The following is a 13805-nucleotide window of genomic DNA, read 5'->3' as shown; positions in this document are numbered from 1 at the left end:
TTTCAGTTGTGGAGCGAAAAAAGCGGATGACCGATGGATTTGAACTAGGTTATTTGGATTATGACATGTGTTAGTTTGTTATTTGAGAAACAGAAAGGGGAAAGTGAAGTCGGAAACCCAGTAATTGTTTGGATAAGTGGGGCAAGCTAGTTGGAAAGTGGAAACCAAACAGAACTCAACTGAACTGAATTGTGTTGAGAGATATTAGACCGAGTATGTTTGTAACGTGACGAAACAAATTAACTTAATAAGTTAGTGTTTTGATTGCGTGAATGAAATTGCTATTCAGTTGGAGGATGATGCGTGACGTGCTTTCGCTGGGTTTAACAGATTTTCTTCTACTTTCGGTTTGTATTTCCCATTCCATTACTTTCTTTTCATTTTCCTGGTTTATAGAGCTGTGACAGAATAAAACCGGAACCAACAATGTTACGTTGAATCGTACTGATATTTTCATTTTCACATTATCTCATATTTTACACATATTTTTTGTGAATCAAAACTAAACGATAACATATTCGAAGCTAGTATTTTGAAAATATGTTCACCTTATAAAAATTTATACCACAAAAAAATGAGCATATTCCGAAACTTATAAGGGCAATTCCTATGGCAATTGTCAGATGTAAAATTTTGTTGAGCCAGGTGGATGGCCAAACTGATTTTTCCACTATGGTAAAGCACTGGGCGTTAGATAACTAAGCGCGCGTCCGAGGGAAAAACGCTGGAGTCTGCGATAAAAGCGTCGGCGTTGGTAAGCCAAGCGTCGGCGTCCGAAGCTTCGACGCGGCGTCCTAACATATGACGACGGTGTTTGTAGAAAAATCGCCAACGGGTTTTTTTTTCAAATTCAAAATTCACTTTTTACCTCTATAAATTATCATCGAATTCAAACAATTCACTCACACCAAAATTCACTTCTCTTGAATTTTCTCTTCTAAAATCTAATTCTCAATGACTGAAAAGGCGATCACACTTTTTTGCGATGCAAAACTTGAAGCTGTTGTTTCTAAGATATGTGGGAGTTTTAAAAAGATTGAAAATTGTAAGAGGGAAGTGCAAGTTTTTGAAGTTGCTCCAAGAAAATGTTCCGCTAAAAGGAAAAGAAGAGCTCCAGTTTTGAAAGTTAACAACAAAAAATTCAAAAACAACGGTGAAACTGTCAAAGAGCGTGTTGAATGGAAAATACGTCAAATGAAGATAAACAGGAGGCCGAAACTTGTACTTGATTTTTATTAAAGTTTTTATTATTGTCTAATAAGTTTATATCTTGTAAAAGAATTGGCAGTAAAATCAGTGAATGAAAATGTCTATATTTTAAAATAGATTTCCACTTCAGATTAAGTGAAATTTATTACAATTTATTAAACTTGCAAATAACATCAAACTACATTTTAATAAACCACAACAAAAACATTAAACTACATCAAATCCAACGACATTCTCTCTGTAAAGTTCATAGCATTCAAAATGCCTAAACTCTCTCCCGCTTTCTTCAGTAAACTTGGTCTGAGCGATGGTTTCCAATTCTTCGTTGGATAATCCAGAATTGCTACGATGAACCATGCACAATACTTCTGTATAATGTTTGACTTCATTAGTGATGAATACAATTCTTAGTTCTAGGCTCTTATGGTTTCTTATGGCTTCGTTCCGTGATGCTGCAAAATGTCCCAATACTCTTTCCCAGAAATTGTCATTGTTCATTGGTCTCGCCATACGATGTAACCAACATCGAACAAGAGCAACATCTTCTTCCATTGTAAATTCCGGCAGCGGCAATCGAGTGCAATAACGATGTGCTTGAGATGGATATCTTTTAGAATTCTGAAACACGCTTCGTAACGAAAAGACTTATGGTGAGCTTCCTCCCAATTATCAAGAGCTGTTTGGATCACTTCATCTTCAGTTACACCGCTGAACTTTTCTCGATCAATCTATATTACCAGAGCAAGATATGGCTGTACTGTAAGCCTAATAGATTGAAAATGAGCAGGCAATCGACGAGCATCTCGGTTTCCTGGGTTTCCCGTCAATGAGACGAACATTGAAAAAACGTTATCCCAAAAATAACTGTCATGAGAAATAACAATACCAGTGATTACCCAATGAAAGAAATATGCTTTGCATAGAGTTATATCCTCTTCTTGAGTAAACTTGGGACCACGATTTCTAACAGACATTTCTGCAAAGGAGGAGAGATGTAGGAAAAAACAAGAAGAAGAAGAAGAAGATGTGATTTTGGAGATATGAGGAATGAAATTTATAGGTTGAGAAATAAAAGTTTATCGTTGGAAATGGAGATTTAGCCGTTGGCGTTCAAAGTAAAATCGCCCGCGACTTTCCTTTGAACGCCCGTTCGAATTACCAACGCCTATTTTCTATTATAAATACATCACTAGGTTTTATTCTAAACCCAACCAACCGATTTCTTTCTCATCATCCACCATGTTTTCTAAAGGCAAAGCGAAGCAAATATTATGTGTCGAAGCAAAAGAGGTTTGCCCTTATGTTTCATGGATAACCACAGTCTTATGCAATGTCCTTGGATGTATTCAAAGTGTCCGAGGTAAGGTTGTTTACGCATCACAATGGTGATTGAATCACAACCGGAAAAGCTCAGGTATTTGCAATGTCAAGATCCCAATTGTCCAGAGGAACCACATATGCTAGATGATGTTATGAAGATTAAAAAAGAAGAAGAAGAAAAGATTGCAACACTCTGCAAAAACTTCAAACTTAATCCAAATTGAAGAAGGAGTTATTACACTGCAAGCATTGTGGATATGGAGATCACGAATACAAACACTATCCTCGGAGAATCAGTTCATGCTCAAAGCCCGGTTGCAGGACTTTTATGCATTTGAGGACTTCTTCTGAAGAAGACACATATGGAAGGCATTTCTGGGAATGTCTCGGGTGTTTTTTGGTGGAGTGGGATGATTGAAGTTGTAGGACAAATCGATTCACTATGGTATTATGTTATTACGATTATCTTCACATTTGCACGTCAGTAATTTAAATTTTTCCTGGATTAAAAATTGCACCATCAATATTAACATCATAAATAAAAACGTACTGCATTGAACAACCACATCATACATGAAAATAAAAGAAATAAATACATTAGATTAAAACAACTACTACATAGGCGTCCTAATTCTCAGTGGGTGGTGGAATTTCTAGAGTAGGGGATCGTATCTGTTAAGCACCCTAAGAATGTTGAAACAAGCATGGAAGTCGAAAGGACGACCTCTGTGAGATACTGGCTACATCGCTAGAGTTCTGGGTTCCACTTCATGTTCGGCTTCACCGTTGAGCTTATTTTTGTGATTCTCCATTAGTAAAGCCATGAAATCCAATACATGGCTACTAGTTGAACTAAAACGATGCGATAATCCATGAGAATCACGCCCATAAATATTCCATGTTTCAGCGGTGAACATTCTGAAAACTTTCTCCCAGAAAGTCAACGTCGATACGTCTACATTACGAAAGACAGCATCTTGTGTGTGAAAAACGAAGGCTCTACAAATAGCTAAATCCTCTTGTTGAGTGAATCTAACAGAACGAACTTTGGGAGGCATTTTTGTAGATGCTTTGAGAGTGAAGAATGTGTAGATTGTGTGAATTTGGAGTTGAAATGAGGAGTATTTATAGAATTCAAAAAATTGTAGCCGTTGGATCACAAGATTTTTCAGCCGTTCAGGTGGAGCAGCTGGCATTTTTGGGTCTGACGCTGGCGTTTTTAATAAGCACGCTGGCGCCACTACAAAAACAATGATTTTTTGCCACGGCCTAATAGTCACGGGTTTGTATATCCGTGGCTATTAATCACATATTTCCACGTCCAATTGAGTGTCGTGGCAATAGGATCCCTCATTTGCCACGGCTTTATGTGAACTTGCCACGAAGTGGGCCGTGAGATTGTATGTGTGATAGCATCTACTATACCAGGAATATCAATGAACCCAATTATTACAATTGCTCAGGACAGGTCCCATTAATTGATCATAACGATATCGTGGAAATGCTGCACGGACCCTGTGAGCTTTTTGCTTCGGGATAAAAATTAGTCTCGTGGCTGATGTTGACCAAATAATCCGCAAAGTTCCCTAAAAACTCAAGTCGTGTGACTCGTGACTGCTAAACCTAAAAAAAAAAAAAGAAAACCCACGATTTCACCTGAAGAGAAATAACTCCCCAGTTCGGCAGTTCCCCCTCAACTCTCATCTTTCTTCAATTCTGCGTAATCAATGGAGAAAGAAAAACTCTCTACGCAGGAAAGTAAATCTTTGGAAGTCAGGGTTTGCTTCGAGTTGGTTCTTCTTGATTTGATTTTCTGAAACTAGGTTTTTAGAGTAGAATTAGTTCATTGTATGAATTAACCTTATCGTATATCGATCTTCAATTTTTTACACTGGTTAGTAGTTATATCTTCTTCAATTTGAAGTATTTATGGATATTGGATCAGATTTGTAATAAGGAAAGCCAACAATTCCTTCATTCTCTGCAGGACTTCGTCGATTTTGAATTGAAATCGTACTTCCGCAATGTGGTAAGAAATTTGATTACTGTTCCTTTGATTTCCTGATAAGAAGGTCACACGTTTTGAGTTTCTTTTAGATCCAACCTTTGAATTTTGTTTATTTCAGTTAAGGTTCTTGCTTTACCATCAAATCTATTAGGTCTTTGTTTATCCAATTTTGACTGTAATACGTCTATACATAACCCACTATGCATGTCTTTCTAAGTTTGTTGATAAATTCGTGGTTATTCTTGTGGTTTCAGTAAGAGATGTGCATCTGGACTAGATGAGTGTTCAAGGCTCTATTCTTATGAAACCAGCTGTTTGAGGATAGGTTATTTGGCTTAATTCTCAAGAGTTTGTGTAAGTGCTTTTCTGTCTGGAGTTCTCTCTCTAGAGAGGAAGAAAAACTATGGCATGTGGATGTGTATTAAGTGCTTTTATGTCTGTTAATCTTTTTGGATTGTGTACTTATTATGCATGATGACCTTGTTTGCATTGGTACTAATTCAAATTTTTGGATGAAGCAGATAAATAGCTATGGAATTTGACATTCTTCTCAAGGAAAACTCTTTATTTGGTTTTCATTCTATAGCATGTTACTGATTTTTAGAATATCAACGAAATAGTTAAACATATGTCTGTAGATGTTTCATGGTTTGAGTTTTTATAAGGAGAACATGGATAAGAGATGAGTTTATAAGGACTTTGCTTCTCTGGATATGAAGTGGATGAATGCATTCCTAGATTACGCGTCGATACATCTATGGCAAGCTTAATAGGGAAGGAAAATTGAAGCGTCCTTGTAATGTTGTTTCTAAAAAATTGATTGGGGAGAGATAATTATTGATTATTCAGTTTTTTTTTGCTAGGAATTGTTGATTCTTTGGTCTGCAATAGGAAAATTGAAGCGTCCTTGTAAGGTTAGAGAGAGAAAATTTTGAATAATTGATGCAGTCTGGAAATATAAAAAAGACAACAGTTCAATTGTCAACGCTATATTGTATGACTGATTGCTTATATATGGAATCAGTTGTGAATTCAGTATCCACTAGATTTTTTTTAGCTTCTTTGTCATTGATGTCATAGATGTTTTTGATCCCCGCAGGATCTGTAAACGAGTTACATATTCAACTGGAGCCTGGGAACGATACATTACAAGGTAATTCGGTAAAAAAGCTGGAGGAGTGTTTACCCATATCGTCATTGTTGAAGAACTTCTACTCATCATTGTTGAATGTTGAGTCTGCCCCTTTGTTATCCAGAGCATCGGCAGTCTAATTTCCTTCCCTGTATGTGTGAGTAATCTTTATATTCAGAATTTGGTGAAGAAGCTCCCGACAATGTGTGTTAAGACACCATATCGGAAGACATGCTGATAAACTTTTGGAAGTAATAAATGTTAAAGCATCCATGATATATTTACTATCTTACGTTTTTCCATCTTCTACTAAATTTCCTTGGAAATTGGAATTTTGTACTAGACTAGAAATTTTATTCTTCAATTTTTATTTGCCTTGTGATCAGGCAGATGACTTTGTAGTATTTATCTTTTTTGATTTTTGAATGAATGGTTTGCATTCTTAAATTCCATTGTGCAAATAATTATTGTTTATAGGACATTTTAACTAGTGAAGGATAACTATATAATAGGCATATTCCCCCTGCAAACAATGAAATTGCCATGATAAAACCAGTGGCTAATAATCCCAAACGTATGGCTTCTAGTTGTTAATCAACCACGGAGATTTCCGTGGAAAATGCTCATGTGTTATCAGTCACGTATACAAAACCGTGGCTATACCTGTGGCAAACACCATTATCCACTGAACTATTTGTTACGAGAAGCTAGTCGTGGCAGATTATCTTTTTCCACGGATTTTTGGTCAGTTTTCACGGTTATTTGGCGTCACTAAAACTTAGTATTTTTGTAGTGCGTTATATCTGCTGACGCGCGTTCAACATTCAAACGCTGGCGTTTTCCTTACTGACGCCAGCGTTGCTAGACATGACGCTCGTCATTTCCACAGAAGCGCGCTGGTTCTATCGACTCGATGTTCAAACCAACAAATCTGATGGTTTGAACATCCATTTTTCATGTTTTTTCATTCCATGGTGGGAGCAAAATGAACAAACTCCAGGTTTGTTCATTCCATAGGAATTGCTCTAACTCCACCATCTACTACATTGAAAATCAGCCGTTGCAAATCAACGAATTTTCAACCGTTCAAATTAAGATTGGCAGATGATGATGTTTGATATTTCAGAATGTGCTCAATTTTGGTGGGTATGTAAAGATTTGTAAGACGAACACATCCCAAATTCTAAGCTTCAAGTACGTTATCGTTTGATTTGTATTCACAATAAAGACGTCTATAATGTGAGATAAAGTGAAAATAGGAGTGTGAGGGGATCCTTCCTCTTAATTATTTTTGTACTTGTTGTTTAATTATCCAAATTCTCTATATACCACTAGATCTGATGTCAAAATTATCCACGTATGTTTATGATTCTAGCTAGCATGGTACTTAATGAAATGTGGAGGGAAGTGTGGTAAATGGCCGATATTAATGACAAGTATTACAGTCAGTATTCCTATGCTCAGTGTCCCATTCAGTTACCTTCTTTTCATTTTCCTTAAAAGATATTTATAGAGCTATGACAGAATAAAATCGGAACCAACTGTGTTACATAGAATTGTAACGATATTTACCTGAGGGTTATTGTTTATTTTTTTTGTTTTGATCAGAATAAGGGTTTTCTTTGTTGTTTTTTTTAAGCAAAATAAATAAAATTTTATTGTTTATTTTTGTATTTGCTGTTTTATTATCCAAATATATTCGATTAAGAAAAAGAGAGTAGTGCAAATGTGGAGGGAGGTGTGGTAAATACCAATATTACTGACATGTATTATAGTCGGTATTTTTATGATTGTTGAATAAGTGTTTTCTTTTACTGTCTATATTTAGGAGTTGGATTTGGCGCTGTAATAATACTATGAATAGAGTGTGTATAGGAAAAAAATAAAATCTCGATGGGATATTACCCTTTTAATTCGTTCAATGATGGGATATTACCCTTTTAATTCGTTCAATGCACAGTAAAATTAATAGTATTTCTCGAAGGTTTAATGCATACTCAATAAGTTAGTGTTTGGATTTCATGAATGAAACCGTTATCCAGCAATTTCATGTTGGCTACCTGACTCTGCAGCAACCAGTCATATAACTCATGATGCATCTCTTTGTTACCAATCTATTCCCTTACATACTGGTCTAATAAAAGGTCATATGTAAGAAACGAACATCAAATTCTTATCTCCGTACTTGGTGACTCAATTATATACACACACTGGTTCATATGCTTTACCCTTTGTCTTGTGTGTCTCACAATTGACCCAAAGTTTTGTCTTTGTAGGTGTATTTACTAGAGAACATAGTTGCACCATAGGATTTTCTCCTTGGGGTTTTGAAATTTTAGATTCTAAGCACTCATTTGTGGAGAGTGTTATTGATCACAACTTATATCCCATAACTTCAACTTCTCCTAATCCAGAGGCTCATGTATCCGTCCAGTATGTGGAGGAGTCATGACCACTCCAACATTAATTATTATAAACTTATAAATAAATCATGTTTATTATGCGTATCATCAGTACCCGACTTCACGGTCAAATGGATGATGACTTTTTAAATGACTCGTTACTTGTATACATTCAAGAACAAATCAAGGAAATATTTATCTTAGATCCGATCATAGATGATTTTTGAGACCCAAAGAATAAAGAAGCTTATTCTGAAATGATATCGAAATGATATTCTCGAGTGGGTGCACATTTTTGTCTTCTTAATTTTGTTTAGTACTCTTTTATTAAAAAAAAGAAAAAATTTATTTTGTGTTCAAAGTATAATTATTTTCTTGAATATATTGTTACAAATTGATTTGTATTGGCTCATTTAAATCCGGGCTCCACCAGTATATTCATCATTGCTCATTTACTATGTGGCATAAAAAGATTTGGGTACTTTGCTCATAAAATTGTCAACACGTTAAAAAATTAAAACCATATATCATTATATCGGGAAGATTTGATTCTATGTCACTCTTGTCAAGTTGGCAGTAACAAACTTCAATTCTCCCCCTCACAAAGTGAAAAAAATGAGGGTACTGATTACACCCGTAATTCCTTTGTAATTACATACATCCCACACATCTTGATAATATTTCTCGATCTTATAAATATTGAAGATTAATTCAACAAGGTGATCTTGATTATAATCAAAGTTCACTGAAGAGCAGATTAAATGATCTACCAAGATGTTATTATCGTACATGTGCAATCACTTTATGGAGTTTCTTAAAAGATAATCATTACACTCAAGTAGAGATATACTCACTACTAAACTAGAACATAAGTAAAAAGACATTTTGTGTTAGAGCACTGCTCGGTCGAACTCGCAATCGTTGCTATCTCAAGCTTGTTGTCAAGTTTAGTTGCCAAAACTATAAGTCTTGATTTCTAGTCTACTTATAGCTAAGTCTCGGATTATCATAAAAAGTGTAGTTGAGCATTAGACTTCACGACGTTCATCGATTAAAGACGAATAACTAGTAAGGGGAACTTGTGGAACTTCATCAACAAAAGGTATGTGGAGACTTGAACTCATCTATCACTCAAAATTCTATCTATATCTCCTATTTGAGACAAAATTCGTATAGTTATATAGACTTCAATTATACACATTTGATATTTCGAGCTGAGTTTAACTCGCTTACATATTACTCGAAATATGTGTTGGTAAGATTTCGCTTTAACCAAGTTCATCTTATATTCTTGATGAAAGTCAAAAGATGATCATGTGAAAATCGCCTGGTAACATCTTACATGATTTGTGTGAGACAGTCATTTGACGTAGACTTAGAATGTTTCGTATTGATCATCCGATCACTTGGAAATTTCTTTGAAGCTAATAGTTTGTGTGAGACAGTTATTATCGTCTTCCGAGAATGTTTCAATGGTTGAAATGAGAGTTTAGAATAATTGGATATAAGCACAGTATGCCTACTTGCATATGTGTAATCCAAGTCCGGGAACCATGGTATGCATACCCGTATGCGTACTGATTGGTTTAGTCAAGGTCTCGGAACTCAGTACGCATACCGGTACGCGTACTGGCGTGAGGTTCAAATTCGGGGACTTTACTGAGTTTGTGGTATGCGCACCAGTTCGCGTACTGGCGAACCCAAACTTAGTCTGGGTACTAAGGTATGCGTGCCCATTTGCATACTTGAGTGGGTTATGTTCTAAAATCGGTTTGTTCATGAACTAAAACATTTATATAATAAGGAATGCAACCTTTTGCAAACCATGGCTATAATATTCATGACTTGATTAGAGTGAATCAAAATCTATTTTGCTTCAATTGTGTCTTGTATACTTCTATGAGAATATATACAATTGAACAACTCTAGAACTAGTTTCATTTGAGTCATTTGAACTAGTTATGGTTAAGATGAATATGGTTGATATGAAAGTATTCATATGGCCAACTTCGGTTAACTATTGTTGAGCCAACAAAGATGTACACATTTAGGTACAATTACTCATATCTAAATAAAGTCACTTTTCATTTGTGTACTAAGTTCGATCTAACAGTTGAAAGATATTAGCTTGAGTATAATCAGGTTTTAATCTAACGGTGAATATTGAATGCTTTGTTACCAAGGTAACATTGATTGCAAACCCTGATTTGAAAACTATATAAATGAGAACTCTAGCAACTGGGAAACCTAATCCCCACACCCCATGTGTTATACTAGTTGCGACTAGAGTTGATTCTCCTTTAACCTTAGGTTTTTCCAAAACCCTGTAGGTTAAAGACTTGAAGACTTCATTGGGATTGTGAAGCCAGACCCAACTATTTTCTTTGTAGTTGCGTGTTCTTATCTTGTTGTTTGCTATCGTGATTGATTACTATCTTCTCTAAGATTTGATCGAGATTTAATCTCCGATAGGCAAGATAAAAAGTAGTCACAAACGTTTTCATCTCATCGTTTGTGATTCCATAATATCTTGTTTCGCTACCATACGATTAAGATTATTGTGAGGTGATTGATATTTCTAGGATGTTCTTCGGGAATATAAGTCTGGTATATCAATTGGTTCATGTTAACCTTGATTTATCAAAATACAGAACAAAACCCATAGGTTTATCTGTGGGAGACAGATTTATCTATTCAATAGACTTTTCTGTGTGAGGCAGATTGGTTTATCAAGTCTTCGACTTTGGGTCATAGCAACTCTTAGTTGTGGGTGAGATCAGCTAATGGAATCAAGTGCGTAAAGTCCTGCTGGGATTTAGAGACGTAAGGAGCGCAACTGTACCTTGATGAGTGTGAGATTGGTTAGGGCTCAACTACATTCCAGTCTGAGGTTAACTTGGAGTAGGCTAGTGTCTGTAACGGCTTAATATAGTGTGGTGATCAAATCTGCACTAGGTCCCAGGGTTTTTCTGCATTTTCGGTTTCCTCGTTAACAAAACTTCTGGTATCTGTGTTATTTCTTTTCCGAATTATATTTGTTTATATAATTGAAACAAAACTTCTGGTATCTATGTCACTTATGATGACACTTCCTCTATATATAGATGTTGTTCCTTACATTCGATTATCTACCTCAAACACATCGTTTTCCATTTTTGCTTCTTCCCGTAGGATACTTTACTTAAATGGCTCATTCCCTTCATGGGTATGTTTTAACCTTAGCGCTTATTCCCGCGCTGGTCTCAATTTTCAAAGAGGCGGAACTGGAGCTCCTTTTGTTAGTGAAGGCCGAAGTTGAAACGCTTCGTGAACACAGATTAGCGAAAAGGGACTCCATGCGTGTCCAAATTGTGGAACGTCATGAAGCGCATCAGGCGGCTTATAGGGCCGGACACATGACATCTACCATTCGGCATGCTTTAGATGACGCTGTCACAGCTCGGTACGCTGCCAATTCGCTTCTCATGGAATCCTCACTAATGACAGCAACTATAGATCATGTTATCTTCGATTGTCGTTCGTGTACCTATGATAAAGTGACTCCGCGGCTCCCGGGGTATACCCTGTCTTTAGCGGCTGTCTCAGCGCTCGTAAACTTGCTCTATCCTAAAGATGATTTCGCGCGTCTACTAGTGTTAAGAGCAGAGGTGGAGGTACTGTGGGTTCTCAGGAGGACTCGTTTAGACAAAGCACGTAGGGAGTGTGATGAACATGAAAGCACTCTTGCGCTCGCTCGTAATGCAAGAGGTAAGGGCAAAGTTATGCGGGACATCCGCATATTAATAAGCGAGGCTAAATAGAAATTATCTCAGGCTTCCATTCAGTATGACGAGGGGCGTTTAATGGCGGAACTCATGGATATGGACATTGCCCGTTGTCGTGAGCTAATAGTCGATTAATGTTGCGTATCGTTTTGAGGCGACTTATATTGCTAGATTTTTCTTTCATGCACTATTTTTGGGATTCCGTCTCTTGTGGACTTGTTTTTGATGTTAGTACTATTTATTGCTTGTTTCTATGCTTCTCTTCCCTGTTGCTACTTCCCCTACCCTTCTTGTGTTGTGGGTATTACTCTGATGATCATTGATCTCTGAGTCCCCATGACTCATTTCAAGTTTGCCTTCCCTCTAGGGGGTACCTCGGTGCTGCATGGGAGGGGCATCATCTCCTGTACTCCATGGTCAATGTGAATTGACACGTGTCTCCATGTGTAAAGAAAGAAAATGGGGTGTGGATGGTAACTGCATCGTGAGTCACGCCCTTTACATGTATATACAGTTCTTTCTACCTAGTATGCTTACTAGTTTCTTTTTAATTTCATTTCCTCCTTCTCTTGGTCAATCGTATCTCCTGCATGGGTAACTCTCTTCATGGGTATGCGTTATCTTTGGCGCATGTTCCCATGTTGGTTTCGGTGAGATTCAAGTGTTGTGAATTGAAGCGACTTCTTCTTGTGAAGTCTGAAATCGAGGAACTTCGAAAGCATAGGAAGGTGAATAGAGATGCCAAGCGCGAGAACTTTAGGTTACAACATGAGGCGTACCATACTGCTCGACAAGCTGAACCATCAGGTCGCGTGCCATTGGAGATCCAGCGAGCGCTGGACGAGGCTACTACCGCTCTTGATGCGTCCAATCAATTATCCGCAGATTCTGTGATGCTGATGGCTATTATAGATCGCATCATTTCTGATTGCCATCTCTGGATTTCCGATCAGATAGCCTCGCCGCTTCTTGGGCATACACTGCCTTGGCGGCTACGTCTACGCTCGTACCTCACCCCTATCTTGAGGATGAGTTGGCCCGCTTATTAGTCTTAAAAGAAGAAGCGGGTTTGTTATAGAAGCTTCGATTAATTCGTCAAGATAAAGCTCGTAAAGAGTATGATGACCATGAGGACACTCTTTCGCTTGCTCGTGAAGCCGAGGCTGAGGGTGAAGTTATTCAAGACATCTATCATTTAGTGCATGAAGCTGATCAGGATCTTCGCTTGGCTACTTCCTAGTGTGATGACGGGCGTTTGATGGTAGAATCTTTGGATGCGGATATTGCTCATTGTCGGGCATTAATGGATGATTAGGTTGCGTGTCCCTCTGTAGGGTTGTCTTTTTATTTTGACGCTTGGTTACCCTTTTATGTTTGTTCTGAATCAGTATGAATAGTTTTTGCTTTTTAAGTTGGAGTATTGTTTTCTTCCCTTTCTCTCCTATTTCTTTTTCTTTTTGAATGTGCTTATTCCCTCTCTCTCATGTTCCTCTGTTTTTTTTTTGTGAGGGTATGCGTACTCCCTTCCTCTTTTATGAGGGAGTTACCACTAATAAAAGAGGGTTGATGCCCTAATAAAACGAGTTTACTTCCCCTTCTATTTATTGAAAGAGTGTTGGTTGAGGTGGGCGTTAGTGAAACACACCTACTCCCCCCTCTTTTATTGAAATGGTATTGGGTGGGGTGGGCGTTAGTGAAACGCGCCTACTCCCCCCTCTTTTTATTGAAAGGGAGTTGGGTGGGGTGGGCGTTAGTGAAACGCGCCTACTCCCTGCTATTTTTATTGAAAGGGTGTTGGGTGGGGTGGGCGCTAGTGAAACGCGCCTACTCCCCCTTGTTTTTGTTGAAAGAGTGTTGGGTGGGGTGGGCGTTAGTGAAACGCCCCAACTCCCCCCCTCTTTTTGTTGAAAGGGTGTTGGGTGGGGTGGGCGTTAGGTAAACGTGCCTACTCCTCCCTCTTTTTATTGAAA

The 13805-nt window shown here is 37.5% G+C and overlaps 1 long non-coding RNA gene across 2 annotated transcripts; it reads left to right on the top strand.

The window, feature by feature from the left end:
- The first annotated feature begins 4167 nt into the window (after nt 1-4167).
- On the top strand, nt 4168-6008 carry LOC113286004. Of its 2 annotated transcripts, XR_003329053.1 has the most exons (4): nt 4168-4423; nt 4517-4558; nt 4792-4891; nt 5637-6008. It is a non-coding gene; the product is annotated as an uncharacterized LOC113286004 (long non-coding RNA). The 2 variants fall into 2 exon arrangements; XR_003329052.1 differs by having other exon boundaries at nt 4168-4558.
- Nucleotides 6009-13805: the final 7797 nt, after the last annotated feature.

Source organism: Papaver somniferum, chromosome 6 (genome assembly GCF_003573695.1).
Source record: "Papaver somniferum cultivar HN1 chromosome 6, ASM357369v1, whole genome shotgun sequence".
NCBI classification, from domain to species: Eukaryota; Viridiplantae; Streptophyta; class Magnoliopsida; order Ranunculales; family Papaveraceae; genus Papaver; species Papaver somniferum.
Note: the sequence above shows the minus strand (reverse complement) of the source record. Positions and strands in the feature narration are given on the sequence as shown.